This window comes from Protomyctophum parallelum (genome assembly GCF_964188405.1).
Source record: "Protomyctophum parallelum genome assembly, chromosome: 19".
Taxonomy (NCBI): domain Eukaryota; kingdom Metazoa; phylum Chordata; class Actinopteri; order Myctophiformes; family Myctophidae; genus Protomyctophum; species Protomyctophum parallelum.
The window spans coordinates 29164144-29190441 of NC_139717.1; the positions used below are offsets into that span (position 1 = coordinate 29164144).

General features: G+C 42.6%; 1 pseudogene across 1 annotated transcript; it reads right to left on the reverse strand.

Moving 5' to 3' along the window:
- LOC310876891 (E3 ubiquitin-protein ligase rififylin-like) lies at nucleotides 1-26298 on the reverse strand (annotated as a pseudogene). Its single transcript has 6 exons — nucleotides 26224-26298; nucleotides 25170-25366; nucleotides 19384-19650; nucleotides 15318-15403; nucleotides 1465-1589; nucleotides 1-188 (listed from the first exon to the last, which is right to left on the reverse strand). The product of its transcript is annotated as an E3 ubiquitin-protein ligase rififylin-like (transcript).

The window sequence follows — 26298 nt, forward strand, 5'->3', positions numbered from 1 at the left end:
TTATGAGCGGAACACGTGTACAGCCCGGACCACATACTGCCTACAGATGGGACACTCGTTCATCCTCTTGCCACAGCGGGAGCAGGTGACCATGTGGCAACACTCCAGCAAGACACAGTCAATAGGAGAGTCCATGCAGATACGACACAGGCTGTCCTCCTGGAGGCCTCCCACGGTGGCTGTCGGGTCTGGAGCACAGAGAGAACACCACCAGGGATTGAGTTCTAAAACACTTGCTTTGTATCAGCTATTATTCATTTGATGATACCGGTATAGTTATTCAGAACACAATTCATCCTACTACTCTGCCACAAAATGTGGAATGCCCTGACACAATCCATTAAAATATGTAAATCACTGGTTTCTTTTAAAATTGGTCTGAAAAATCAAGAGACCACCGCCATTTTCCTCTATCCTTTGCACATATAGTTTTGTATTTGTTGATGACATGTATTATTGTGTTAATTAATTATGCTATGTTGAGTAATTGAATGTATAGGACCACAATGAAACTTGATAAAAACTAAAACCAATTAATATTTGTATAACTAATAGTCATAGAAATATTCAGTGATGTCGTGTCTCTCTGGTATCAGTATTCAGTAGGTTTTGTTTTTTTCATAATGTAAAGTGTAAAAACAACTAAATGACAAATAAAGTAGACATAAAGGAAGAGCAGTCACCTGTATCGTCTGCAGTGACGTTTGCTGGAATGAAAACACAGGAAACGTTTTAGCATAAAGATAATTGCATCACGTCCTGTCAAGTCTATGATCTATCCATTTATTATCCCGTCAATTTAACCACAACTATACTACCTATTTGTTTTATAATGATGAATTTAGAGTTGCAATACCCTCCATTGACTCCCCATTTATCCAATTTGCTTTTGCGATCTGCTTGTATTAAACAATGTTAAACTAACAACATTGAAGCTGTATAGGCTAAACTTGAATTATCCTCTTTCAATCTGCTAAGCTTTTGTTTCATAAAAATCCACTGTAGACATGTTATAACCTACTTTACAGTATGTCAAGAAATTCCATTCTGTGATATTTTTGTTGTGTTTGGAGTTTGGAAGCACTCGTTTTTATTAACGGGTTGTGCTGCTGCCTCCATTATGGGACATTTTGAAACAAGTGGTACCTGCAGGGCCGTTCAGTTTCTTCGACAAGCGCTTCCAAACTCAAACTCTTAATAAACAACAATAATCACCTGCACAGAATTTCTTGACAAAGTAGCTCATAACATGTCTACGGTGGATTTTTATGAAACAAAAGCTTTGCAGAGGACAATTCAAGCTTGGCCTAGAGCTGCAATGTTGGTGAGTTTAACGTCGTTTAATACAAGCAGATCGCAAAAGCAAATTGGATGAATGGGGAGTCAATGGAGGGTATTGCAATGAGTTGAAAATTGCGGCTAACTCATATTCAGACACTAGATTCTGGGTTCTTAAGACATCACCTATATTATTTCGGTCTTGGTGGTCATGGTACAGTCTGGTAACCCTCTCCATCAACTCCCACTTTTCACAGCAGCCTTTATAGTCCACAAAGTTCCTGGCCAGGATCTCCTTGAGCTGCCGGACGCTCAGGTCACATTCATACCAGAGAGCTTTGCTGCGATTAAAACGAATCCTGCTGCGCATTGTCAGAAAGTGCGCTTCGTTTGGCAGGTGTGAAGGCTCATTCGAATCCTAATGCACAGCAAATAACCGCATTTTACTCCGCCCAAAAACGTGGGTTTCGCTTCGCTTCGAATCGCACTTGACTACGATTCGGTGCAGGTGTGAATGCAATCCGCAGTAAATAAAGGAAATTAAGCAAACATAATGTGGCGGGTGAGGAGCTGAACACAGTTGGAGACGGAGAAGGCATATTTTGCAGCATTGACTGTTGGATTTGGATTTAATGTGAGACACTTGAGTGTAGTTTTTGGACAGTGCCAGGGACAGTTGGGATTTTAAATTTTAATTTTATTTTGATCTGATTAAGTAAACATTTTGTCATTAAACTTTATTTTGCTTTTGATTTATCAAATTGCGGTTAAACGTATTACTGATTCTCTTAGTGATTGTTATTCTAAACTTACCCACCACCTCCCTCATTTTGCTATAATTGGTTCTTCAATTGTTATTGTCGCAACCGTTATAACACGGCTCACGCTAGGCTGAACTGAAGATGGAGCATCACACAATACAGTGTTCAGAGGGTTTGAATAGAATGTTACAGTAAAATTGCTTATAATTGTGTGCTGCTGACACTCTGTTACACTGTCTTTCACACCACTGCTCCAGGTAGTGCTCAAAGAAGAATAACATGCACACCTTGCAGTGGTGTAGGCTGCATTTTTCACAGGGTACACTGATTATTATCACGCACGAACACTCAGTCTCACATGTACACTCGCTTTCGTTGAATGAAATAACCTCTGTACCTCTAATAATTATTAACTCACAATATAAATACATACATTTTAATTCTCTATACAACAAACTATAACAATAATAATTAGACCTAAGACGTTTACGCCGCGGACAAAGCCAACTCTTGTTGTGATAAATCATGACAATAAACACAATGTTTTGTGCAGATCAAATAATGAGAAGAAAAAAAAGACAGGGTACAAGACTTTGTTTTGCTTTTCTTCTTACTAATTATTTGATTGGAGATTGGTGATGCTGGTGATGTTGATGGAGTCTGTGGACTGGTAGGTCACTGTGGGGACGGGGGGGTCGTCTGGAAGGCTCTGGGAGGAGGGGGGGTCTGGGGGGGGGGGGGGTCGTAGCTGTCCGATGACTGAGTCTGCTGACCCAGAACCGATGACTGAGTCTGCTGACCCAGAACCAGGTCTACCAACTCCTCCTAAAACAAAACCAAGAAGAAGTTAAGTCTACCGAGAGAAAAACAGCAATGAACAGCTATTAACCACTTAATCCCAAATCTGGGAACCCTTCTACAAAAAAGAAAAGAGAGCCCTCTGCTGTTTGTTTCCTTGAATTTGCCTCTGGGGGCGCCACCCAATTTGCCTGACAGTGACACAGCCTGAAATTTCATTTCGTTTCACGCCATTATTCAATCTGAATGCCATCTTTTCTCAACCGAGAAAACCCCAATCAGGTGGAAACCCCATATGTCCAAGACTTGTACTTTTCAGGATTCAAATTCAAAAATAGCAAAAGCAGCAGATCAACAAGATTTTTGCTTGTGGGAAGAAAGAAAAGTATACCGTAACCCGACAGCAACAATGTGTTTCTGTTGAGCAGAAACCTCATTTGTCACAAATGCGTTTTGACCTTGTTGATCTCCTACTTTAGCTATTTTTGAATTTGAATCCTGAAAAGTAAAAGTTTTGTACATATGAGGTTTCCACCCGACAGACGATATGATGCCAATGTTCTAACTATGTATGTACAATGTATACCTGCTATCACACACTGCTATCTGTCTGTACAACACACACACACACACACACACACACACACACACACACACACACAGGCGTCAACTTCGGGAGTGCTTGAGGGCTCAAGCTAACCTGACGCTGCCAGATGGGGCGGTATTGGGTAACCATGTTCCCCCTGTGAAACAAATTTGTGTAGCAAGCTTCTTGGATCTGGCAGCGTCAGGTTAGGCTCAAGCACCCACTGTCACAATAGTAAGCCAAATGGCACCCACTGATATGAGCACCCAGGGCTCGATGTTAAAGGCTGTCCAGGGAAAGTAATGAATGACTCTCCTATCTTTGTACTGTAAATGCAGCTACGACAGAATGGGGCGACAGTCATTAGCTCATTTAGCTGTCTTTAGCTGCCTTTTGTTATTTAAAATCTTCCAATGGTTCCGACTCGATGCCATTAACACAGGTGTGAATGGCCAAATTAATATGTGCTAAACAGAGTGTGGTGACAGTGCAATGCAAGTAGAATGCATTCATTAAAGGCAAGGGTTTAAAATTAACAAACAGATTTATGCTTCACGCAGTTCAGTCACACAAGTTACTGTCAAAATGGCAATGTGTTGCTCTCCTAAAATACAAACAAACGTTTGAATTCGGTTATGATTAATATAATGTGACAGTGTGTTTGTGTGTCTCACCTGCGGACACTAGCGATGGTCTCTCTGTTCTCTGACAGCTCCTGTTCATCCTCGGCGCTCTCGTTCTGCTGTTTACGATCTTCCAGCGGCATGTAAACCTCTGAGTTCAGCAGCGTCTCTGCACTCTCTCAAACTCTGCAACGCAATTCAATTACATTTTATTAGAGTGCCACATATTTTTTGCTAAATAAGCTATTTTTGCTACAGTCTGAGTGGCAGCTTTAACTGGAAGAAACGTCCCAGGCTCTAGGGTGGGCGGCCATCAGTTGTATAGGTCAGGACACTGGTTCTCAAATTATTTTTGGGGGGTCCCCAGATGACAGTGTAACAGTCAAACATTGGCCAAATTATCAAAAAATATAAGACGGTGTGGAGTCAAACAAAAATGTATTTAACTACATTCCAAGAAGTGCTTGTCACCACAGTTCAAATATGATTATTCTGCGGGGTCACGGTCTGAAAAGGTTGAGAAACACTGGTTCTCAAACCTTTTCATGTCAAAGACCCCCAAATTGGCCACAGAGTCACGGACCCCCATAAAATATGGATAGTGGTTAAAATGATTGTGATGCTATAACACATTTTGCTAAGGACCCCCTGGAAACCCCTCGAGGACCCCTGAGGGTCTCTAGTCAGGACCCCACTTTGAGAACTAATGGCACAGGAAACATGATCAACAACGGTGGAAGAAGAACTCAAGTTGTTTAACTTAAGTAGGAATGCTACATTATGAAAATAAGCTGTTACAACTATAATATAAGGGCCGTATTCATTTATTTAGGTTAAAGTACCGATTGATATGCTATGTTGATATGTGTGTGCAATGATTGTATTTTGAAACAAAACACTATTACAGTACCAGCCTGTGACTGGATTTTGACAGGTGATTTGAAAAAAGCAGGTGGTTATTGAGATTAAAAGAGGTTATGAATCACAGCTTTGGGAAACTATAACATTAACATTTTTGTTAGGCTGTCTCAATATTATATTTGTGAAACACAACTAGTGATGTTTCCTAAACAATAAGTAGAATGATGGTTAAGTATGATGGGGGGGGGGGGGGGGGTATTATTTGGTGATTGGCCTGGTCTAGCCGTTCCGATTGTGTATTTGCTGCTGGAGATTGCCTCTCACACCTCAATGACCGCGATCAACTGTGTCTTTCTATGTTTTCTAGACAGCAACTTGGTGTTCTACAATCTACATACTGTAACAGGCTGTGGTTCCTATGCATATCTCCACACATACAGCATATTAGAGGCTTTAACGGCCAACCTTCTTTGCTTTTATGTATTACCCGAGAACATTAGGTAAGAGATTGCTTCTGAACACTTTTACCAACTGTGTCTGTCTGTAATAATTCTCTTGTACAATTCGAATATTATAAGAATACAATTTGGAATTGTAATCATCTCAAAATAGTCCATGGATGTAAGGTATAACTAGACTTAGCCCTGAAACATGACTGCCATGATGATTATGGCATGAAATACGAGTCATGAACCATGGCTAAACTATAAACTATGATGAATTCCTGTTCTGTTCTTTAGCTACATAGAAATGTCTATTTGTATGTCTCTAAATGGTTGTATGTCTTTAAATGTTTTGATGAATTGAACAATGTGGACCCTGTTGTAAACAAGTGTAATGCTTAATTGGGTCGTCCACTCACAGTTGACAGTCTTTGTATTGAGTTTGTGCTTAAAATGTACTGTAAATTCTACAAACTGTTAATAAATATTTCAATCAATCAATCAAAGGAAAACATTCAAGTAACGTAACGTTACTTTTAGGAAACAGTAGCTGTGAAGTGTCCTCTTCTACATCACCCACATGTATTTGAGCCGCGCCGCCTCCCGTCGCCATGACGACCACGAGTAAACAATAAACACTTAAAACAATAAACAAAGTAATAAAGAATAAAACAGCAGTTAGTATGTAAACAATGTATGCACGTTCTTCTCCCCTCTGACTGACCGGATTTCTGTAAACACAACAAAACTTTCACTTCCTGGGCAAGGTAACCGCCACATTCCTCCTCTTCCGGGGTCAGCAAAGCCGAAAATAACAGATTTACAAGATCACAGCAGAGTAGCCGAGAGTAGCAGACACAGCTGTAAATCTGATATTTTCGCCGCAACACCACCATACAACGGAACATGAATTTGGCTTCACACCGTTTTGCGACCTTTCAATTTAAACACGTTATAAGAATATGATGAACAAATTCTATGTAGGCATAACCCCAATTCCCAAATATGCCTGGAAGTCGCCCAACCCTTAAAACAACTAAACACAAATCTTCAATGTATTATCCCTCCTGTAAAATTAAAGTAAACGCCCCCGCCACCTTTTCGCAGTCATCCAGGTTTTTGATTACCATGGTTACCGTAGCGGCGACTTAAAAAAAAGTCAACGTCAGGTTGTTTGTTTATAAATCAACCGTGGACCAACCATGGTTATATAATTATGGTTAGTTACCGTGCAGCGCGACTTAAAAAAAAGTCGCATCCAGGTTTATTGATTACCATGGCAACCGCTGCGCGACATTTGAAAAGTCATCAAGTGACGAGACCGATTCTGATTGGCCCGACACATAACGTCTCGACGCCGCGGATTGGCTTAAGCGTCGTGGTGTGACGTGGCATCGTTCGAATAAAAAGTCCGGGCGAGCCGTTGAGCTTCATTCTGATATTCTTCACGGAATAGAAGAGTCGATCCAACGGAGAGTTCACCTTCCTGTGATCATCACTAACCGCCGTTTACGTTTACTACTAGAACAACCAACCAACTGAACCAAGCTATCTATGCTGCAGATCCAGCCTTGTTTCCCAAACCAGACAAGAGTGTAGCAGTCAGTGAGTTAGCAGTTAGTTAGCACTACAAGCCAGTTAACTGTCACCATGGGTCAGTGTTATGGAAGACGTCCTGGTCCACAGCTCATCCAGAGGACCGGAGAAGCCCCACTGCCCTTTGTTCAGGTTGATCCTGTCAAGGCTCTGTTTCCTCCTCCAAGCCTTGTAAAGGTCCCTCCTCAGCAGCATTCATTGGCTGGTGCTGGAGGAACAGTCGCTGACTGTTCAACGGAGCCCGTCGTGGTGATGACCTATGGGGCCTTCAAGACGGCACAGCCCTGCATAGAGCCTGCCAAGAAGAGCAACGGCTCACAACGACGACCCGTGCCCCCACCCAGACCCCACCGCTCCACCCAAACCAAGCTGTCTACAGCAGCGGCGCTCAGCCAGGACGCTGGGGTTGAAGCCACCATCCAACGGGCATCAGTAGACAACCTGCACCACCACTCTATGGACGAGGGTTATGGCACTATTGACAGAGCCGATGGAACCTTGAATAGTAGAGTGTTCTCGCCTCCCATTCCTCCTACTACCGTACGTTCGGCACCTATCCAGCGGATGGATGTGGTCCCCTCTAGCGACGACACCACCAACGGCAAAGACTTTGTACCCATGCAGCTAGTGTCAAAGCCTGAGCCCCCGTTAGCCTCCAGCGACGACACCACCAACGACAAAGTCTTTGTACCCATGCAGCTAGTGTCAAAGCCTGAGCCCCCGTTAGCCTCCAGCGACGACACCACCAACGACAAAGACTTTGTACCCATGCAGCTAGTGTCAAAGCCTGAGCCCCCGTTAGCCTCCAGCGACGACACCACCAACGACAAAGACTTTGTACCCATGCAGCTAGTGTCAAAGCCTGAGCCCCCGTTAGCCTCCAGCGACGACACCACCAACGACAAAGACTTTGTACCCATGCAGCTAGTGTCAAAGCCTGAGCCCCCGTTAGCCTACAGCACCACTCGTGCTGAATATAAACTCTACGACATACTCAGGAGGAGCAGCATGTTCAATCCGCATGTTCCACCTACTGACAACCGCTACCACGCCAGGAGGAGCAGCATTTCCCCTGGGCTCGGCCATCACGGTCAGGGTTACGAGTCTGACAGTCCTGCTGTACGTCGCATGGCACCCATCCAGCGGAAGGACTCGAAGGAGGTCCCCTACACCATGCCTGTTCCTGCTCCCACTGTAAGCTCATTGCACAAGCCAGCATCACGGAAGGACATGGTCCCCAACACCCATGCTGACAACCGCTACCGCTACAGCACTTTGGAGAGATCCAGATACTACCAGCAGCTTCTGATGTCCAGGAGCAGCATGGCCTCCGGGCTAGGAGGACATCAACGTCAAATATATTATGCCACTACGCTCGGTGGCACAGTGGTAAGATGTGCCTAAAACATCTTAAGACTTTATGTGCTCTTAAATGTACTACACAAAGTACAGATTGTCATAATTGTTTTACTAACCCTTAAATTAAGGGGTGATACATGTAAATATATTTCTTGACTTTATCTTGTATTCATTTTACTGAGTTTTTTTTCAGTATGTTCAATGCAATCATTAATATTTGTAGGCTATGTATGTTCAATGTGCTCTTAAATGTACTACACAAAGTACAGATTGTCATATTTGTTTTACTAACCCTTAAATTAAGGCATACTACATGTACATATATTTCTTGACTATCTTGTATTCATCTTATTGAGTTTGTTTTCAGAATGTTCAATGCAATCATTCATATTTGTACATTTTCATTAAAAATCAAATGTTCTTATATAAAATAACCTTTTTGCAGTGCTGTTTTTTAACATTGGGTTTGCGTAACTGATGGTCTTTTAACGCATCTGTTTCACCTTAGTTTTTAACCACTTTTAGCTGTTGAAAAATAGCAGATCATCACACTCTTGTATAACTTGTACTTATAGCCATTTTTGAAAAATCAAATGTGTGCAATTCTTTTAATAAATATCCTTTCCCAGCAAACGTTTTTAACTCATATTAGCTTCTGGGGGGTCCCTGGAACAACATTTTCAGATGGGTCTGTGGCCAAATACAGAATTCTGGGGGTCCTTGACATGAAATAGTTTGAGAACCACCGATATAGAAACAGGTTTTTCAGAAAACGGTCATGATTTAGAAGATGTTTGTAGAATCTGGTCTTAGGTCTCAATGGAGATTGAAGATTTGCAGTGTCATAGATATAAAGAAAATGTTCTTAAAAAATGGGTGTCTGTATGGCCTATATCAAACAGACAATTACATGAAAAGGGTTTAGAATCCCTGACCTATCATGTGAACTGTCCAGCAACATCTAGGCCCTGGGTTCCAAGTTTGTGCAAGTTTATTTTCTCTCAACATTAAACAAACCTACATACAGTTAAGTGCATTTATTGTATATGCACATTTCTAAAGTTACAATTGAATGACTTAACCCATTTTAATACCAAATTCTAAAACATTACATAAGAGGCAAACAACTTGTTCGGCTATTTTCACAATATTTATCTGTGGAACGCCTACATGTCAGGTTTGGGAACCGTTGCATAGGCTACTGCTAGAAGTGACTGTCAGAAATAGAAAGCCAACATGTTCCTGCAGTAACGACACTCAATCCAGCCATTTCACAAAATCAAATTATTTAATCTTTGAGAAAACCGGTCCAAGAAAAATAAACATTAAAAGTCAAATAGATAAAACGTCTTCTTTGTTGTAAGAAAATAAGGTTGTTTTCTTTACTTTGTCCTAAAGGAAAATGAAAACAATCAAATGCTAAGATAGATAAAAGCATAATAATAAAAAGCCCCCATTTCTTCTTCACAGGAGGGTAGTGCAATCAACACATTGTTACAACACACAACAACACAAGTAGAAAACTAGAGATTGTACATGCAGCTTCAAACGCACGTCAGCAGGTTACAGTTCAGAGTAACGCTCTGTGGTCTCCCAACTGCCCGTTTGTTGTTGCTCTTTCCGACCGCAAAAACTAAGCCAACAAACTGTGCCCCGTGCTGTGGGAAGCCCGGTTTGTACTTTGTCGTCCGTTCTCGGCGATGAAGCAATAGATTAAGGCTTAATGTATTTCACAGGTTCATGGTTTGGTTCCATATGCGCTACAGCTCGTTTTCAATTAAAGGTTCTCAGAACCTAAATTGGTCCCGTCTCAGGAACCCTGAGTTCTGGTGAACCCATGGGGAGGGAGCGAGCAGGTGCTGTTGCTCTGGACTGGTCAAGCTGGGACCAGACGTAGACAACACCACCACCATTTCTAACTTTTATTTTATACTTTCAAAAATAGAAAATGTCTTGAGAATTATCTGAAAGGGCATGCCCAAAATAGAGATGCCAGGGTTAATGTTAAAGTACATACAATCTTCAGCCACAATCAAACTGATAAACTCTGGTTATAATGGAAAGGGAAAAAACATTAAGGTTTCAGGTTCTGTATGATTCTAGGTTACCTTTGTACGTAGACGAAAACAGCCATTGGAGACCCATGATCGGGGTCCATTTAACAATGTTTACTACATCTTAACCCAAAACACTTCATTCAGTTGGCAGTTTCAAAACCATAACAAAGTGAACACAAAAATATTTAAATGTCACAGAGGAGTGTCTTTCTTCCAGGTAGGATTTGATCTGATCATCTGTAAAACACGTACCAGCTTCTTCTATTATGCTCCCAGTGAAGGAATGTGACAACAAAATATCAGTTTGTCTCAAAGAAAAATAAACATTTTGTTTAATAACAATCCAGGAAGATTAGCATCTAGTAACCGTTATGGTGGAAGATAATGGATCAAATTAACTGTACTGTAGAAAATACAGTTATTGTTTATTTGTTTTGTACAATCTACAGTGGGGAGTTGTGATTTACTTTTCCAGCTTAGATGACTCACAGTTTGTAGGACCAATCATAGGTGGTTAGAGAAAAGCTAAGCTTGTACAGTTTCCTATTGGTCATCTCAAAGCCTTTTCTACAGCAGTGGTCAGCAATCTGGTACACTATCCTACCAGGACTTTTAGTACTGCTGGTTTTCTATTCTACCAGGACCTCTAGTACAGCTGGTTTTCATATAAAGGGATAGTTTAAGGCAGGGGTCTTCAACGTTTTTCTAGCCAACGACCCTTAGCTGAGGGGAAGCAGGGACCCCCACTACATATTCTCCCACTCCCTGTTGAAGACCCCGGGTTTAAGGCGTGGCCATGACATACAGAGCAGATAATCTATGTCTGACAGTGTATGAGAGATAGGCGCTAATAAAGCTGGGACAAAAATGGAGCAGAGTCAGACAGTAGGACAGCCTAGAGGGAGACGGTGTAGGAGAGACAGTCAGTAGACTAGGACAGCTAGAACTGGACGCAGGAGGGAAGGTGCTTGTGGGATTTGACGCCACACAACAAACTGTTGCACCGAACCCACCAAAAACGTTGCACACGGCGCTTTGTTGTGCAACTGTTCTCGTCAAACATGGCCACAGCGGGACTTCTGGTCATATACAATGCATTTCAATGAGAATGTGCGCACACAAAGTTTCTTTGGAAACAAAAACTTCATGTACGTGAGTGGAATCCAGTGTCTGAGCGGCCAGTAGTGAGAACGGTTGCATTCAATAACATGGAGCGGAAGAAAAGCACTTGTGCTTGCGCCGCCTGGTGGGTTTCATGCATTAGGGTCCATTTTGGTCTGGGATGTTGAGGTCAGTCCAAATTTAACTACTTCATCACAATCTGACTTGTTCATTTCAGAGATTAGCTTCACCCTTAAAACCCTGATTGGTCCTGATCTGAAGTTTATTGTAATTCTAAATGAAAACAGCTGGTATCCATACTGTAGCCTGTAGTTTGCACAACACCTGGTACCCATAACATCTTCTATACATTACATCTGGTATCTAGTATGCATAACATCTACTATGCACACCATCTGGTATATCCATAAAATATGGTTATCTTCTAACATGCTCTTCTCCCAATTTCTCCTAAATTAAAACAGAACTGAGGTAAGCTTATAGACTTGAGGTTGGAAGGTTTGCGGTGGTTTTGGGGGATCTGCTGCTAAGGCTTCAGGGTGGTGGAAGGCTTTGTGTGAAGAACCTGAGAAGTTTGGAATCTCCTGACCAGAACGGCACCGCTGGTCCTTTGGTGAGGTCTTCTTACAGTGTTGTTAGGGGCCATTCACACCTGAGACACAGCTGTCTCCTCGGTGTGTCCTGTCTCTTCTGTGTGTCGCACAGCTCGCAATGCATTTCCAATGGGAAACAAGGTTGTGTCATCAAACCACGTGACTCCCATTGGAAATGCATTGCGAGCTGTGAGACACACAGAAGAGACAGGACACACAGAGGAGACAGCTGTGTCTCAGTGTGAATGGCCCCTTAACTGCTGCTGGGAGCTCTGGGAGTTCTGTTCCTTCTGGTAATGTCTCTGGAGGAGACATTGTTTCCTGACAACACACAAAACAACAGTGAGTTACTTTCCACTGTTCCCGTCTTCTGTCTGCATGTAGTTGTTATTACGGTTGCAACTAGCCATTATTTGCATAGCGATTATGCTATCAATTACGCTTTTGCATAATCAAGCACGTTTTCAAAAGTATTTTAAATTGTCAATGTTTTTACATATCACAAATCGATTAACCACTTAACCCATTTTGACCTGAGATCAGATTCTAAAAATGTCTTCTACATCCTGACAGTTTTCTGAAAAAGCTGTCAGTCGTTCTTCGATCTTTAAAAAATAGCAGACCTACAAGCTCGTAGATCTGAGCTTGTAGATCTGCTATTTTTCAATAGCTAAAGCATAACATGATGCACCAAAAGGGTGTTAAGTGTCATTTTATGCTATGTCGCACAACAGTGTCACGCAATGGGTCTGAGCACACTTTAGATTCTATGCGCGGACAGAAGAAGCTGTGTTTTACGTCATTTCATTTCCATTTAGACGGCTGATGGATGGAAATGAAGCTCCACCCACGCGGTAGATTGCCATGTCGGCCAGATTCCCGGAAAAGCTTGCCCCAGCAAGCTATTAAGTGAATATTAAGTGAATATTTTGTTATTTTTAAACTGCAGTCAAACTTATTTACTGATTATTTTAGTGATTTGTATTCTAAACTGATCCAACACCTCCCTCTATAATTTGCTATAATTGGCTGTACAGTAAATATTGTTGCAACCATTATACACTCATCCACCCTCTACCGTACCTCTTATGAGCGGAACACGTGTACAGCCCGGACCACATACTGCCTACAGATGGGACACTCGTTCATCCTCTTGCCACAGCGGGAGCAGGTGACCATGTGGCCACACTCCAGCAAGACACAGTCAATAGGAGAGTCCATGCAGATTTATGTATTATTGTGTTAATTAATTATGCTATGTTGAGTAATTGAATATATAGGACCACAATGAAACTTGATAAAAACTAAAACCAATTAATATTTGTATAACTAATAGTCATAGAAATATTCATTGGTTTTAATTTTTATCAAGTGATGTCGTGTCTCTCTGGTATCAGTATTCAGTAGGTTTAGTTTTTTTCATAATGTAAAGTGTAAAAACAACTAAATGACAAATAAAGTAGACATAAAGGAAGAGCAGTCACCTGTATCGTCTGCAGTGACGTTTGCTGGAATGAAAACACAGGAAACGTTTTAGCATAAAGATAATTACATCACGTCCTGTCAAGTCTATGATCTATCCATTTATTATCCCGTCAATTTAACCACAACTATACTACCTATTTGTTTTATAATGATGAATTTAGAGTTGCAATACCCTCCATTGACTCCCCATTTATCCAATTTGCTTTTGCGATCTGCTTGTATTAAACAACATTAAACTAACAACATTGAAGCTGTATAGGCTAAGCTTGAATTATCCTCTTTCAATCTGCTAAGCTTTTGTTTCATAAAAATCCACTGTAGACATGTTATAACCTACTTTACAGTATGTCAAGAAATTCCATTCTGTGATATTTTTGTTGTGTTTGGAGTTTGGAAGCACTCGTTTTTATTAACGGGTTGTGCTGCTGCCTCCATTATGGGACATTTTGAAACAAGTGGTACCTGCAGGGCCGTTCAGTTTCTTCGACAAGCGCTTCCAAACTCAAACTCTTAATAAACAACAATAATCACCTGCACAGAATTTCTTGACAAAGTAGCTCATAACATGTCTACGGTGGATTTTTATGAAACAAAAGCTTTGCAGAGGACAATTCAAGCTTGGCCTAGAACTGCAATGTTGGCGAGTTTAACGTCGTTTAATACAAGCAGATCGCAAAAGCAAATTGGATGAATGGGGAGTAAATGGAGGGTATTGCAATGAGTTGAAAATTGCGGCTAACTCATATTCAGACACTAGATTCTGGGTTCTTAAGACATCACCTATATTATTTCGGTCTTGGTGGTCATGGTACAGTCTGGTAACCATCTCCATCAACTCCCACTTTTCACAGCAGCCTTTATAGTCCACAAAGTTCCTGGCCAGGATCTCCTTGAGCTGCCGGACGCTCAGGTCACATTCATACCAGAGAGCTTTGCTGCGATTAAAACGAATCCTGCTGCGCATTGTCAGAAAGTGCGCTTCGTTTGGCAGGTGTGAAGGCTCATTCGAATCCTAATGCACAGCAAATAACCGCATTTTACTCCGCCCAAAAACGTGGGTTTCGCTTCGCTTCGAATCGCACTTGACTACGATTCGGTGCAGGTGTGAATGCAATCCGCAGTAAATAAAGGAAATTAAGCAAACATAATGTGGCGGGTGAGGAGCTGAACAGAGTTGGAGAAGGAGAAGGCATATTTTACGCAGCGCAAAGATGTCCCGTTACTGTGGATAGACGTGGTCGAATAAGGAGACTGAAGCCCTGATCGAAATGAGGACGTGTACATTAATCAATTGCTTAAGAAAACACATAAAACACTGCAGTGTATTATAGCCTACATAATATTCTGTCTGTCTGTCTGTCTGTCTGTCTGTCTGTCTGTGCGTGCCGTAAACATGGAGTGCTGTCACTGTGTGGGACTGGGGAGTTATATCAGTGCGCTCATGCAGCGCTGGTGCTGCATGCCCGAAAGAACAGTGTGTGGCGGCTGCGTGCGTAGAGAGAGAGAGAGAGAGGGGGGGGGGGGTCCCAGACGGCACGACACATGCACGTTATGAGTGTAATTTTATCACCATAGATTTCACTGTGTAGGCTATAGTTTATGAATGGAGCACATTGATAAAGGTCCCCCCTGCTGCGTTTCCAATTGCTGCGAATGACAGTGTGAAGGCAAACCGCAGCCAATTAAATAAGCAAGAACCCCAATTTCCCCGCCCTACGGATCCGAGTCTACCGAAGTATTAGGTGAGAATCTGACCTCAGAGACTCAATGTCCTCCAGGCAGGAGATGTCTGACATGGAGGCTCTCCTCCCTGTGACCACAAGCTCCTCAGGATCCGATACCTGCAGGGAAACATAGAAGCCAATTAGGGCTGTGTGTCACCATCATGATGATTTTACGCAAGGATAAATTGACATACAAATTGATGATCGATGATTTTAGTGTTTATTTTCCAGATTGAAAGTTGGAATATAGTATAAATAAAAATTACATTTCTTGATTGGCTTTTTGGCTATGTAAACAACAATTGCACTGGGCAGATATGAGACTGATATATTTACTAATGATATATCCATAGTCAAAATGTCCAACAACAAAAAGTAGCTGAACTAGGCTTGTGATGTGATGCCGCCACAAGGTGGTGGTATTTAGTCATTTATAAAATTACTGAATTGTATGAATTGAAGTAGTGTAGAGTCTAGACTATGTGACATATCACACTAACATCTGTGCCCAGAGTCACATTGTTTATGTATTTTTTGTTTGCAATGTTTCAATTATGATGTACTATATTATTTTCTACCAATCTGCTGGTCTATGGGATTTGTCTATTTATCTGCTGGACTATATGCTACAAGAAGCCAGTGAGATGCATGTGTTGCTATGGCAACACATGGGGAAGCCCCACCCAAGGCTCACCTAGCCTGATTGAGTGATGGGCAATCAGTATGTTTGGGCCACCTGGAGAGTTTGAGTCAGTCCAGAGTGGAGGTGAACAGGGAGAGAGAGTCAGGTGCTATTTACACGAGGATGGTGTTCATAAAAAACGGCAAAATAAAGTACCGTTTAGCGCTGTCATTTCGACGAGAACGGTGTTCTCAGGAGGTGAAAACGCATCGAAGTGAAACTGCCTCCCAGAGTGGAAATCTTTCAGAACACCGTTTCCTATGGTCTCCATATAAACAGGCAAAACGGTGAATCCGCAAAACTTATGACATCATGGCTCACGTTGGCTCACAGCGCATATGTTTATTACATTGATGCAGAGCCATATCATTATGATATAATGGAGTTCCTGAACAAGCCTCCCTCCTCGCCTACAAAGTGATGCTCATCAGCGATGTTGAATGTAAAACCATGATGTAAATAAAAAGCCTTGTGATAGACGGCAGCCGCGGCAGCAGCGTTTATGTAGCCTAATGTATTATACAATATATACCATCCCGTGGCGCGCCCAGAGCCGTGTTGCGCAGGCTTGCGTGAAGGTTTCTTCTTCTTGTACGTGGGTGACCTGTCTATTTGGCAGCCCGTTATCGCCACCTAGCGACAGTATAGCAAAATAGCACATCATATCATAACGTGTGCGTTCTCGTGTAAAGGGTAAGAAAAAATGAGAACGCAACGGGACTTTGACGTGTTATATGGAGATGGTCCCCGTCTAAAAGAGGCCTCAGTCTGCTGGGAAGCAAGAGGAATATTTCCCAAGTCTTGCTATATTATTCTATTTGGATCTTATTGGATATAGAGACCTTTATTTCCTTTCGTGGATTATTTCCTGGAGCGTTGGATTTCCAAGGACGGACTTTAAATGGCGGTAAGAGGAGTAGCCTACCACTACTCACAGCATTGACTGTTGGATTAGGATTTATTTTGAGACACTTGAGTGTAGTTTTTGGACAGTGCCAGGGATAGTTGGGATTTACAGTAAACTTTTTTTTTTTGATCCGATTAAGTAAACATTGTCATTAAACATAATTTTGCTTTTGATTTATTAAATTGCAGTTAAACATATTACTGATTCTCTTAGTGATTTTTATTCTAAACTTACCCACCACCTCCCTCATTTTGCTATAATTGGTTCTTCAATTGTTATTGTCGCAACTGTTACAACACGGCTCACGCTAGGCTGAACTTATAGCCCCGCGAGCAAGAACCCAATGGTACGTAAAGTTTCTGACATTTGGATAACTTTACCCATAGGGTCCGGTCCCAGCTATATAGCGTATAATTGGTAGACAGACGAACATACCGTTGTCAACGTCATTGCTGCGGTTTCCTCGTGCGGAAGAAGCATATGTATAGGATACAACGGAAACCGCTGCAAATTTTCCTTTGCCGCAGAAGCCGTTAAGTATTTTTAATCTGTGTTTGACCGATTGCCAGCTCTGAAATGCTCTCTTCCTTCCTTTATTGACATCCCATTGTACCGCCTAGCTGGCTAGCTAGTGGCTATAGCTAAGACAGAGCAGATCAGAGGCAGGAACGTAGGGACGCACAGCTAGCCAACCCCGCAGCTGGAGGCGGTACAATGGGATGTCAATAAACAAGGAAGGAAGAGATGAATCAGAGCTACCAATCGGTCAAACACAGATTAAAAATACTTAACGGCTTCTGCGGCAAAGGAAAATTTGCAGCGGTTTCCGTTGTATCCTCTTATATGCTTCTTTTGGGCCATCGGACCTGCACGAGGAAACCGCAGCAATGACGTTGACAACGGTATTTATGTTTGCGTTCCTCATTTGCATAAGGAAACAAACTTGTGAACAGGGACCCCATGGGTCCACGATACAATGAGCTGACCCAGGGGGTTCCGAGAGGGTAGACTGAACTGAAGATGGAGCATCACACAATACAGTGTTCAGAGGGTTTGAATAGAATGTTACAGTAAAATTGCTTATAATTGTGTGCTGCTGACACTCTGTTACACTGTATCTCACAACACTGCTCCAGGTAGTGCTCAAAGAAGAATAACATGCACACCTTGCAGTGGTGTAGGCTGCTTTTTTCACAGGGTACACTGATTATTACCACGCACAGTCTCACATGTACACTCGCTTTTGCTGAATTAAATAACCTATACGTCTTAATTATTAACTCGCAATATAAATAAATATATTAAAAATGTCTATACAACAAACTATAACAATAATAATTAGACCCAACACGTTTACGTCGCGGACAAAGCCAACTATTCTTGTGATAAATCATGACAAACAATGATTTGGGCAGATCAAATAATGAGAGAAGAAAAAAAGGCAGGGTACAACACTACACCAAAACATTGTGTTTGTCATGTTTTGTCACAACAAGAGTTGGCTTTGTCCGCGGCGTAAACGTCTTTAAATAAATACTTTTTGAAACGTCTATGGGGAAAATGAATGGGTCCTCGTCGTTCTGAAAGGGGGGCGGAACTAGCCTGGTTACCAACGGCTGATTCGGTCTGGTTTATTAACCAGGCTAGGGCGGAACTGCAACGCTCTATTAGAACAGGCTTGGCATACTGATGGCGCACTGTCATCATACGGAATGCATTAATCCTAAAACAAACAAAGTCTGCATGCAGTGCACATTGTTAGACTGGGGTAATGTATCATGTTACATTAGTTCTGTTAATGGCTTCTTATTCCGTCGTATACAGAACATAGAAGGTGTTTATGACTGAATGAGTCCTCTTACAATGCGTTACGGTGACGTTCTAACAGAACATTTAAGTGAATCTAGCTTCCCTCCTGCGTGTACAGAAACACTAGCTGGGATGGTTAGCAGACGTTCCACTTCCACATTTTTTATTTTTTTATTTGCACAGAGCATACTACGTACATGGCTTGTATTAGTGGAACGCACAACTGCACACTTGAAACGAATGCACACTTGAAATGGAATAAGACCAGAAGCAACCATTTAATTAAACAGTTGAGTTTGGTTGTTACAGTCTGCTTGAGGTGCATAGTGTAGTACAGTGGTTCCCAAACATTTCAGTTAGAGACCCAGAACAGAGATTAGACGTTTGCCCAGGACCCAAACTAGTGAAAATAGCAGATCTACAAGAGCACAACGCATCGCTTCGTGCCAAGTTGCGAGCTTGTAGACCAGCTATTTTAACTACTTCTTAATTATTTTTATTCATGGTATTTCTTAGATGTTTGATTTAAAATGTATAAAATTGTTATTTTTGTATTTAAAAAACAAAACAAAAACATGTTGAAATAATTTAATTTAATCTTTAAATGTAGGAAAAGAAAATTAGATTTTTACTTAAGTAAAAACCCACAGAAAGGGTCCCAACCCACTGTTTGGGAACCAGTGGTGTAGTGTGCATTACCTGGCTGTCATCCTGTGTGCTGAGTGGGGGTACAGACTCTGTAGAGGTGGAGGTGGAGGGTGGGGTGGATGACGCGGTGGTGTCGGGCGGATCTGTGCTGACATTGGTGGTGATGCTGGTGATGTTGATGGAGTCTGTGGACTGGTGGGTCACTGTGGGGACGGGGGGGTCGTCTGGAAGGCTCTGGGAGGAGGGGGGGTCTGGGGGGGGGTCGTAGCTGTCCGACGACGGAGTCTGCTGACCCAGAACCAGGTCTACCAACTCCTCCTAAAACAAAACCAAGAAGAAGAAGTTAAGTCTACCGAGAGAAAAACAGCAATGAACAGCCATTAACCCTTCTACAAAAAAGAAAAGAGAGCCCTCTGCTGTTTGTTTCCTTGAATTTGCCTCTGGGGGCGCCACCCAATTTGCCTGACAGTGACACAGCCTGAAATTTCATTTAGTTTCACTCCATTATTCAATCTGAATGCCCTCTTTTCTCAACCGAGAAAACCCCGGATTCTACAGATACATCAGACCCTGAATGTGAGGCTAGTGATCTGCTAGCGATTCAGAGGCTGGCAGTTCTGCTTATTATAAGCGACTTTGGGCTAGTTTTCCTGTAAAATAGCGTAATAGTAAAATAGTTGCGCGTTGCTTTAGTTTGGGCTCGTATAGTTGCTTATTTGGGATTGCTTTCACGATTCTTTTTGAACATAGCTGATGTAATAGGGCTCAAGTGAAGAAAACTGGTTGCCTTCAGCCTTCAACCTCATGCCATCAGGACAAAGATACAGAACCTTACCCTGGAAAAAGGTTCGTTTCAGTAGGAGTTTTGTCCCCTCAGCCATCGCGGCATTAAACAAACTGCCCCGCCGTTAGGAGGGTTTCTGTACACAGTGGGGAACTCATGTTTTTGTATATTGTCTTGGTGTAATGTTTTTCTGTACTATGTGCTGCTTTTGTTGTTGGTGTTGAACAGACCTGTGAAGATGAATATCCTTCGGGACAATAAAGATTATTATTATTATTCTTTTGGTTTTGTTTTCATAGACCTGGTCGCTTGTTTCACTCACAGAATCTGGTAACACCGGAGCTTCTGCATCTGCACCTAAACACAGTATTTCTTCGCTAGCTTTTATTTGCTTTGGAGTTGAGATTGAGAATATGGTATCTAGTTCACACTACACCAGTAGTCAGCCCTGAAACATGGCGAGCAGACTAGATGTCCACTCTACGGTGGAGTATTTACCCCTTCGTCACTACAACACGGATAGCGTCGGCTCCCGAGGTCGGCAACCGACTGAACATGCTCGGTTCTTCATCAACGATTACCACTACTCACAGCATTGACTGTTGGATTAGGATTTATTTTGAGACACTTGAGTGTAGTTTTTGGACAGTGCCAGGGATAGTTGGGATTTACAGTAAACTTTTTTTTTTTGATCCGATTAAGTAAACATTGTCATTAAACATAATTTTGCTTTTGATTTATTAAATTGCAGTTAAACATATTACTGATTCTCTTAGTGATTTTTATTCTAAACTTACCCACCACCTCCCTCATTTTGCTATAATTGGTTCTTCAATTGTTATTGTCGCAACTGTTACAACACGGCTCACGCTAGGCTGAACTTATAGCCCCGCGAGCAAGAACCCAATGGTACGTAAAGTTTCTGACATTTGGATAACTTTACCCATAGGGTCCGGTCCCAGCTATATAGCGTATAATTGGTAGACAGACGAACATACCGTTGTCAACGTCATTGCTGCGGTTTCCTCGTGCGGAAGAAGCATATGTATAGGATACAACGGAAACCGCTGCAAATTTTCCTTTGCCGCAGAAGCCGTTAAGTATTTTTAATCTGTGTTTGACCGATTGCCAGCTCTGAAATGCTCTCTTCCTTCCTTTATTGACATCCCATTGTACCGCCTAGCTGGCTAGCTAGTGGCTATAGCTAAGACAGAGCAGATCAGAGGCAGGAACGTAGGGACGCACAGCTAGCCAACCCCGCAGCTGGAGGCGGTACAATGGGATGTCAATAAACAAGGAAGGAAGAGATGAATCAGAGCTACCAATCGGTCAAACACAGATTAAAAATACTTAACGGCTTCTGCGGCAAAGGAAAATTTGCAGCGGTTTCCGTTGTATCCTCTTATATGCTTCTTTTGGGCCATCGGACCTGCACGAGGAAACCGCAGCAATGACGTTGACAACGGTATTTATGTTTGCGTTCCTCATTTGCATAAGGAAACAAACTTGTGAACAGGGACCCCATGGGTCCACGATACAATGAGCTGACCCAGGGGGTTCCGAGAGGGTAGACTGAACTGAAGATGGAGCATCACACAATACAGTGTTCAGAGGGTTTGAATAGAATGTTACAGTAAAATTGCTTATAATTGTGTGCTGCTGACACTCTGTTACACTGTATCTCACAACACTGCTCCAGGTAGTGCTCAAAGAAGAATAACATGCACACCTTGCAGTGGTGTAGGCTGCTTTTTTCACAGGGTACACTGATTATTACCACGCACAGTCTCACATGTACACTCGCTTTTGCTGAATTAAATAACCTATACGTCTTAATTATTAACTCGCAATATAAATAAATATATTAAAAATGTCTATACAACAAACTATAACAATAATAATTAGACCCAACACGTTTACGTCGCGGACAAAGCCAACTATTCTTGTGATAAATCATGACAAACAATGATTTGGGCAGATCAAATAATGAGAGAAGAAAAAAAGGCAGGGTACAACACTACACCAAAACATTGTGTTTGTCATGTTTTGTCACAACAAGAGTTGGCTTTGTCCGCGGCGTAAACGTCTTTAAATAAATACTTTTTGAAACGTCTATGGGGAAAATGAATGGGTCCTCGTCGTTCTGAAAGGGGGGCGGAACTAGCCTGGTTACCAACGGCTGATTCGGTCTGGTTTATTAACCAGGCTAGGGCGGAACTGCAACGCTCTATTAGAACAGGCTTGGCATACTGATGGCGCACTGTCATCATACGGAATGCATTAATCCTAAAACAAACAAAGTCTGCATGCAGTGCACATTGTTAGACTGGGGTAATGTATCATGTTACATTAGTTCTGTTAATGGCTTCTTATTCCGTCGTATACAGAACATAGAAGGTGTTTATGACTGAATGAGTCCTCTTACAATGCGTTACGGTGACGTTCTAACAGAACATTTAAGTGAATCTAGCTTCCCTCCTGCGTGTACAGAAACACTAGCTGGGATGGTTAGCAGACGTTCCACTTCCACATTTTTTATTTTTTTATTTGCACAGAGCATACTACGTACATGGCTTGTATTAGTGGAACGCACAACTGCACACTTGAAACGAATGCACACTTGAAATGGAATAAGACCAGAAGCAACCATTTAATTAAACAGTTGAGTTTGGTTGTTACAGTCTGCTTGAGGTGCATAGTGTAGTACAGTGGTTCCCAAACATTTCAGTTAGAGACCCAGAACAGAGATTAGACGTTTGCCCAGGACCCAAACTAGTGAAAATAGCAGATCTACAAGAGCACAACGCATCGCTTCGTGCCAAGTTGCGAGCTTGTAGACCAGCTATTTTAACTACTTCTTAATTATTTTTATTCATGGTATTTCTTAGATGTTTGATTTAAAATGTATAAAATTGTTATTTTTGTATTTAAAAAACAAAACAAAAACATGTTGAAATAATTTAATTTAATCTTTAAATGTAGGAAAAGAAAATTAGATTTTTACTTAAGTAAAAACCCACAGAAAGGGTCCCAACCCACTGTTTGGGAACCAGTGGTGTAGTGTGCATTACCTGGCTGTCATCCTGTGTGCTGAGTGGGGGTACAGACTCTGTAGAGGTGGAGGTGGAGGGTGGGGTGGATGACGCGGTGGTGTCGGGCGGATCTGTGCTGACATTGGTGGTGATGCTGGTGATGTTGATGGAGTCTGTGGACTGGTGGGTCACTGTGGGGACGGGGGGGGTCGTCTGGAAGGCTCTGGGAGGAGGGGGGGTCTGGGGGGGGGTCGTAGCTGTCCGACGACGGAGTCTGCTGACCCAGAACCAGGTCTACCAACTCCTCCTAAAACAAAACCAAGAAGAAGAAGTTAAGTCTACCGAGAGAAAAACAGCAATGAACAGCCATTAACCCTTCTACAAAAAAGAAAAGAGAGCCCTCTGCTGTTTGTTTCCTTGAATTTGCCTCTGGGGGCGCCACCCAATTTGCCTGACAGTGACACAGCCTGAAATTTCATTTAGTTTCACTCCATTATTCAATCTGAATGCCCTCTTTTCTCAACCGAGAAAACCCCGGATTCTACAGATACATCAGACCCTGAATGTGAGGCTAGTGATCTGCTAGCGATTCAGAGGCTGGCAGTTCTGCTTATTATAAGCGACTTTGGGCTAGTTTTCCTGTAAAATAGCGTAATAGTAAAATAGTTGCGCGTTGCTTTAGTTTGGGCTCGTATAGTTGCTTATTTGGGATTGCTTTCACGATTCTTTTTGAACATAGCTGATGTAATAGGGCTCAAGTGAAGAAAACTGGTTGCCTTCAGCCTTCAACCTCATGCCATCAGGACAAAGATACAGAACCTTACCCTGGAAAAAGGTTCGTTTCAGTAGGAGTTTTGTCCCCTCAGCCATCGCGGCATTAAACAAACTGCCCCGCCGTTAGGAGGGTTTCTGTACACAGTGGGGAACTCATGTTTTTGTATATTGTCTTGGTGTAATGTTTTTCTGTACTATGTGCTGCTTTTGTTGTTGGTGTTGAACAGACCTGTGAAGATGAATATCCTTCGGGACAATAAAGATTATTATTATTATTCTTTTGGTTTTGTTTTCATAGACCTGGTCGCTTGTTTCACTCACAGAATCTGGTAACACCGGAGCTTCTGCATCTGCACCTAAACACAGTATTTCTTCGCTAGCTTTTATTTGCTTTGGAGTTGAGATTGAGAATATGGTATCTAGTTCACACTACACCAGTAGTCAGCCCTGAAACATGGCGAGCAGACTAGATGTCCACTCTACGGTGGAGTATTTACCCCTTCGTCACTACAACACGGATAGCGTCGGCTCCCGAGGTCGGCAACCGACTGAACATGCTCGGTTCTTCATCAACGGCTTCTGGCGCGTCGGGAAGCTGATATCGACGGCAGCTTGTCGTGAGAAGTCTCCTGCCGACAAGCTCCCGGCGCTTTCAAACTGGCCAACAGCTGACCGTCTGCGCTGTCTGAAGCTGCCGCTGCACCCGTTTCGGATATTATCACACGATAATCAAAATAATGTTCGTAATAGGCACCTTAGAAATACCCCCAGTATGTAATAATCAACACACTGGGAAATCCGGAACGGAAACTATGGGAGCGTTTGCTTTTTGTGTCAATGGCGGAAGCGCAGCGTGTCTGGTGGCCTTGAGCCACGTGAGGCACCGCCAATCGAGGCACCGCCGAGCAGAGCGTTGCGAAGGCCACCAGACCCGACTCAGCGCCGTCCGAGTTACGTCCCGATAGGCAGAGAATAGTAAATATTAGTATCCCCTAGTTTCCATGCCCCGACAATAGAGTTGGAAATGACACGTTCAGCAGGGGGAGTCCTTGACCAGGCTATGTCTGCACCACCATGCATGCGTGCAGTACGGGTGAACACAGCCAAACACCACAATGTCTAGTATGACAGTATGCCATATTGGCCACATTCCAACGTACAGTTGATTTAGTATATTTAATACAGTGATAACGGACGAATCCACTGGCCTTAACAGGACAGATAGATTCAGTAGCGCAGCTCAGTACCTTTTCGCGACACATCTGGGTGGGGACCTCGTGCAGGTGAGGTAGTCCCGCAGGTCCTTCACCTTCAGCTTCATAAGCTCCGGCCTCTCAATCAGGTTGCCGTAGAAACGCTGACAGGTGTGGCAGAGGCGGGGCCTCGGCTCCAGCTGGGCGGAACAATGTCCGCAGTAGTTCTTTTTACAGTCCACACACACATGCTGTAGAGAAACAGACATATAGAGAGAGACAGGTGTTAGGCTGTAGAAACAGAAAGACAGATGTTCAACTGTAGAGACAGAGGTTTTCAGCTGAAGAGACACACACACAAAGACAGACAGTTAATATGGTATTTAGCTGTAGAGACCAAGTAGGCCTGTCACAATTATTACATAATCGACATAATCACAATTATTTGTATGACAATTAACCATCTGCTAAAATGCCATGACTCATGATGGCAACAGCCCTCTAAGACCTGCTAAAAGTGAATACATTGTGACACGTCTATTTTTGCCACAATGCCATGCAACCAGTCTGTCATAGCAAAGCAGGGTGGAGACACAAGCACGGGCTGTTCACTGGACCAGCTAGTTAATGGACCCAAAAAAACAACCCACAACGATGAACATTTAAGAAACTTTACAGGAAAACCCAAAGTCGCTTTTCCTGTAAAGTTGCTCAGTCGCATAATAGGCAGGCCTGGCAACACTGCAGACCAGCGCTGCATGCACAAAAACAGTGTTCCATCCATGCTAGTCTGTTGCACTCTGTTGGAGTTGGAAAAGAGTTTCTTTGGTGGAAAGTTAATAACTAGGTCAAGTGCTACAGGCTAAGGTAGGGTCTGAAGAGGTGAGCTGTACAAATGGAACCAAATGGACCTCTAAAGCAGGGGTCTTCAACAGGGGGTCCGGTCCTCACAGGGCTACTACAGTGGGGCCACCAAATCTTTGTGTGATAGGATTCATTAACCACTTGAAGCCTATAGGGGGAGAGCGTAGTGATGCGTTCGGTAGGATTTGGCTTATTTGGGTGCCATCTTCCTGCCTACATGTAGGCTAGTAGGATGCTAGGCTACTTGGCTGCCGGTCTGTAGTTCGTAAGTTTGCTTGTCAGTGACGCTGGTGTGTATACTGTCACTGAAGTACACCAT